We start from the raw sequence: 6,370 nt of genomic DNA, 5'->3' as shown, positions 1-6,370 counted from the left end.
AGTCTTATGAATAGTATGCCATACAGACCCGTTTGCCACTGAACCTGCATTAACGACGACAGTGGGGCCTCCAGCCTTAGTCAAACGGGTTGGTATGTATGGTCCGGTTGCGTTTTTCGCGCTTTCGTGTTTCTTGTGAATAGTATGCCATACAGACCCGTTTGCCACTGAACCTGCATTAACGACGACAGTGGGGCCTCCAGCCTTAGTCAAACGGGTTGGCACGTATGGTCGGGTTGCGATTTTGGCGCTATCGTAAGTCTTATGAATAGTATGCCATACAGACCCGTTTGCCACTGAACCTGCATTAACGACGACAGTGGGGCTTCCGGCCTTAGTCAAACGGGTTAACACGTATGGTCGGGTTGCGATGTTTTTTGGCGTTTTCTCCTGGTCCTGTAAATGGTATACAATATAGACCCGTTTGCCACTGAACCTGCATTAACGACGACAGTGGGGCTTTAGGCCTTAGTCAAACGGGTCGTCAGGTTTCATTTTCTCTTAAAGATCGGAAGGTGACCCTTATTTACCATATATACCCTCGCATTGGGCCCCCAATTTGCTAAATCCTCAACTGTGGATAACATAATTATGCCGCAATATTTAGTCTGTCTGGAACTAAGCTGAGTTAAACCACATCACTGTGTGACACTTCAATACATATGAACGGCCGCTACGCTAATACGATTTTGTTTTTCTCTCCCTGACAAACAGACCCAGTCCCGGTAGATGTGACCTCTGATCTACTGGCTGTCCTTCAACGTTATGCCCAGCTGATACCTGACCAACGATCACCGGCAGAACCGCTTAATCTCCGCTAAATCTCCATTTCCGTTCTCCCAAGGGTTTTTCCCTCCTAGGACCCAGGTGAAAAAAAAGTGCACTAAAATACACTTTATTTAAGTACACTTAGTACACTTTTCCACAATATACTAAAAGTGCTCTATTTTCGCACACTAATTTTGAACTTAGTATACTAAAAAGTAGTATTTAGTACTTCTTAAGATGAACTTAATACCATCTTAGTGTACTCAACTGTGCTATTTTGAGACACCATGAAGTTGAACTAAAATGTATTTTTAACATACTAGGTCTGTATTTAAAAAAAATATATTTAATCATAACTTGAAGTACACTTGAACCCACCTTTAAGCATTTTTAAATATACTTTAAAGTATACTAATGGTAAGTTAAAATAATATTCCAAATGTATTCCCAGGTGAAAAAAGTTCACTAAAATACACTATTTAAGTACACTTTCCACAATATACTAAAAGTGCTCTATTTTCGCACACTAATTTTGAACTTAGTATACTAAAAAGTAGTATTTAATACTTCTTAAGATGAACTTAATACCATCTTAGTGTACTCAACTGTGCTATTTTGAGACACCATGAAGTTGAACTAAAATGTATTTTTAACATACTATGTCTGTATTTAAAAAAATATATTTCATTATAACTTAAAGTACACTTGAACCCACTTTTAAGCCTTTTTAAATATACTTTAAAGTATACTAATGGTATGTTAAAATAATATTCCAAATGTATTCCCAGGTGAAACAAGTTCACTAAAATACACTATTTAAGTACACTTTCCACATTATACTAAAAGTGCTCTATTTTCACACACTAATTTTGAACTTAGTATACTAAAAAGTAGTATTAAGTACCTTTTAAGATGAACTTAAAACCATCTTAGTGTACTCAACTGTGCTTTTTTGAGACACCATGAAGTTGAACTAAAATGTAATTTTAACATACTAGGTCTGTATTTAAAAAATATCTTTAATTACAACTTGAACCCACCTTTAAACATTTACGAATCTACTTTAAAATATACTAGTAGTATGTTAAAATAATATACCAAATGTATTCCCAGGTGAAAAAGTTCACTAAAATACACTTTAAGTTCACAACCTTAAGGTACCAAAAGCTCTTTATTTTCGTGCAGTAAATTGTGCTTAATATACTAAAAAGTAGTATTTAGTACTTGTTAAGACAAACTTAAGACAATCTAAGTGTACTCAACTGTGCTATTTTCTAAAATTGTATTCAGTTACAACTTGAAGCACATTTGAACCCACCTTTTAAACATTTATAAATGTAATTTAATAATTTCAGATATAATAATATTACATAAATAATATAGCATACAAAATGAAATAATAATATATTGCCCACACATTTGTATACATAAAATAAATCATTTCTAATGTACTGTATGTGACATTTGAATTACAGTCAAGTTTACTATTAGAATGTTATACATGTACTATTTTACCTGCATGTTTGCCACCAAAACATGTTTTAACTCATTCTAAAATGATACCTATTCTGTATTCATACATACGAACCGGTTTCTTCCATCATTAACAACTAATAAAATGTCAAAGAAACAACTAAGTATGTACTCACTGCTATTGAAATGATTTTACAATATAAAACAAAGATCAATGAAATGCAATGAGCTACTTTTATCAAATTGTGGAACATTAATACATCAATATGAAAAGTACACTATGAATATGCAACCATTGAATAATTATATAATCATAATGATGTAATTCTCTAAACAAAAAGTTACTGGACAAATGCAGAAGTGCATTTGAACTTACTCGAGATAAACCTACAAATGGCTGAACCAAAACACAGAGCAGTTTAAATGTCACGTTTAAGTGGAGGGTCACTTCTTCTTGCCATTCAGACACTGAAGACTTAATCACAAGGTCTGTGAAAAGGAAACAGAATATATACAAAATTAACCAATAATTAATGAACATATGCATTAGAATTTTGTTAACTTCTCAGTTTACCTTTCAAAGCTTTGACTGTGTCCTCATCAAGCTTGACATGAGTGTCCGTTTGATCCGTCGCTACATGGCACTCTACAAGTTACATTGAACAAAGGGTTATAGGAGGTTTAACTCACTGACACTGATATAATGCAACCTGTGTGTATTACAGGATATTCTTTACTTTGATAATTGTGTTTTATTTTAACCAAGGGCATTTTCCATTGACATGTCTATTGTGGTCTTGCTTATAAGAAAAGTTCACCTCTGTTTAAGGAGATTTAAGGAAATCAGAAGTCATGCCAATGGACTCTATGCACGCTTAACTTCCACATTTGACTCAAGGCTGCTCTTAAGTTTCCGATGCAGGAGATTTAAAGCAGAGTGACAGCAGAATCGCTAAAATTACTTGTTTGCTGGATTTACCCAATTTTACAACCTATGATGTGTGAAGAATTGTCCAGATGTGCAAACTGAGAAAGGTTTCAAGTTTTATGTGTTGTTTTATCTCTGTAATCATTAAGATATATTCAGCTAGCCTGTACTAGCAGTGCTTACATTGTGCTGTTTTTTACAATCCGTCCAGCAGGCTAATCACATTAGTAATATATTATTGTCTTTGTAATGTTGTCTAAAAGTGTCCGGTCCAACATCCAATAGGAAAATTCAACTGCAGTACAGGGCTCAAAATTAACTTTTTTTTGGTAGCACTGGTGCTCACAACTTTAAAGAGTTAGGAGCACCAGCAAAAATGTAGGCGCATCCATCCAAAAATTAAAAAGCACCACAACTACAATGTATATGTTAATAGATTTATTTTATTAAAATAAAATGCAACCACCAGGCTTTACATATCCTATGGCCAGCTTTTAAAATTTGGTCTTTTTATTTTATTTTTTTTACTGCATAGATTCCTAAATTAATACCCAACTGCTTTTGAAATAGTATAGCAATAATAATTTACCAATTACAGATTACAGGTAAAATGATTAAGATTACAATAGAAAATCTAGCAAACACGTAAAACACTGATTAATTGGGACATTTACAAAAGTGACCTTAATATAGAAGGCTAATATTGGTATTGATAACTGCATTACCAGGATGCTATTACTACTAAATAAATATGTTTTAAAAAATATATTTTTTTATAAAAACATACCATCAACATTGTCGTGTTCCACATCAACATGGACCACAAGGATGTTTGTCGGATGTCCATTCACCAGCGCATGCGCACATACACTATCAAACACTCTTTGATAGACAAGTCGGTGTCTCCATCAATAATGAACACATTTGTCATGACACTATTTGTGTTTTTGGCACTTTCGCCATGTTTAAGCAAGGTCTGGCGCTTAAAATGTTTTGATTCCGCCACCAACGCCGTTTTACAGGATTTACAGTAAACACATTAAGTTACATCGAGCCATTTTCATAGCGGAGACACTCGAAATCTTTAAGCCACTCTCTCTGAAAGGTTTAACGTCAAGTCTTATTTTCCGGTGGTGGAGTCGCATTTGAATCCGGATCGTCTGATTAATTACAGTAGTAACATTGGCTGTAGTCGGCTTGTTCTCGTCATGCTCGCGGTGCATCTCATTTTCGCGCTTCACGTACCAACGTAGCACGGCAACAAGGAATGACTGACGCTCATATTAGCCAATCTGCGGTCTTCATTAAACGTAAGAACTTAATGGTGAAATTTGATTGGTTATGTAACGTTGGAGAGAACACTGAACCTGGGACAGCAGCACCCAGCATCACAATCTAAATCAAGTCGCACCACAACAAAATGGGCAGTCGCAGAAATGCTCCCAAATATATTTTAAGATCGCACAGATTAAATTTCGGTCGCATATGCGACCAAAATATTCGCAATTTCGAGCCCCGCCAGTAGCCACCGTTCAACCTGAAGAGGGCAGCACTCAGACGTTTTTACAACATATATTGTAGTATTGAAACACTTATATCCAAATGTCAAAAAACTTACAGTAATAAAGCATCATTCTTACAGATCATTAACTAAAAAAGTTGGTTTAGGGTTTAGTTACTCTTTAAACATTAGCATTAGAAAAACGTAAAAGTTATCTAAATGTTATACAAATACTGTAGAACTAAAAACTTACCACCAAGAATAAGTATTTTTACGGGCTGTATCTTCATCTGTTCATCTCTACTTCGACTTATTAGATATTCTCGGCTCTGATTGGTCAATTTGAATGCCGCTGTGCTAAAAAAATACAGGCTGTTATGATTTCTGAAATACAACAAGAGAAATGAAATGCCTAACTTTACTCACAAAAAAAAAATGTAACTTTATGTTCTAAAAGCCATACAACATACACGCTTTAAGAAGCTGGGTTAAAATTAAGACATACTGTAATACTAAAAGTTCTACTTATTTAATAGTTCACTAAAAATAAAAAGCAAAAATCTGTCATCACTTAACTTACCCTCATGTTCTCTCATTCATCTTCAAACAAAAACCGATGTACTTTAATGAAATCCAAGAAACGTATATTTCCCCTCGATGTCAGATCCACTTGATAACCTACTTAAAAACTGCTCACATTTCAAAAAGTTAATCGCAACAGCAATAAAAAACGTCGCCGAAGTAATCCATGTGAATCGCGTTGTTTCAGCCAAGTCCTCTGATGATCACTATATATAATTTAACAGTTTTAGTTTCAACTTTTAATCCACATTTACCAACGATCACGCACGTTGTGTATCGAACAACTGAATCAGGAAGCCAATGTGACGTACTGAATCCCAAGAACCAATGAGGTTTAGTCAGGTCCGTCACGTGTGTTGTTTGAATATAAACACGGACAAATTTATGTGGATTAACTTTGTAAAATCAATATATAATGCAAGTTCAATGATATGATGTTGAAATTGCAATGTTAGCCTATTAAAATTAATGTACATGTTTAAAAAAATATATGTTTTTTTTTAAATACACTAAAACCTCTGTAAAAGTATGCTTGTGTTTAACATACTTTTTTTTTAAATGTGTAATTAAACATATATTTTTTCCCAGCGTACCTCTAGTGCTCTTTTTAGAAATACGTTAAATGTATGCTTGAGTTTAGCAGACTTATAAAAAGTGTAAATAAAAATATATTTATTACCAGTGTACCTCTAGTGCACTTTTTAGAAATACATTAAAAGTATGCTTGAGTTTAGCATACTTTTTTAAAGTGTAATTAAAGATATAATTATTACCAGCGTACCTCTAGTGTACTTTTTAGAAATACATTAAAAGTATGCTTGAGTTTAGCATACTTGTAAAAAGTGTAATTAAAAATATATTTATTACCAGTGTACCTCTAGTGCACTTTTTAGAAATACATTAAAAGTATGCTTGAGTTTAGCATACTTTTTTAAAGTGTAATTAAAGATATAATTATTACCAGCGTACCTCTAGTATACTTTTTAGAAATACATTAAAAGTATGCTTGAGTTTAGCATACTTATAAAAAGTGTAATTAAAGATATATTTATTACCAGTGTACCTCTAGTGCACTTTTTAGAAATACATTAAAAGTATGCTTGAGTTTAGCATACTTT

The 6,370-nt window shown here is 33.6% G+C and overlaps 1 long non-coding RNA gene across 1 annotated transcript; it reads right to left on the bottom strand.

Annotated features, from left to right (window-relative positions):
• Positions 1-1,517: 1,517 nt before the first annotated feature.
• LOC135779293 (uncharacterized) lies at positions 1,518-5,745 on the bottom strand. Its single transcript, XR_012337779.1, has 5 exons — positions 5,251-5,745; positions 4,924-5,027; positions 2,816-2,887; positions 1,707-2,730; positions 1,518-1,672 (listed from the first exon to the last, which is right to left on the bottom strand). It is a non-coding gene; the product is annotated as an uncharacterized lncRNA (long non-coding RNA).
• Positions 5,746-6,370: the final 625 nt, after the last annotated feature.

This window comes from Paramisgurnus dabryanus, chromosome 1 (genome assembly GCF_030506205.2).
Source record: "Paramisgurnus dabryanus chromosome 1, PD_genome_1.1, whole genome shotgun sequence".
Lineage (NCBI taxonomy): Eukaryota > Metazoa > Chordata > Actinopteri > Cypriniformes > Cobitidae > Paramisgurnus > Paramisgurnus dabryanus.
Note: the sequence above shows the minus strand (reverse complement) of the source record. Positions and strands in the feature narration are given on the sequence as shown.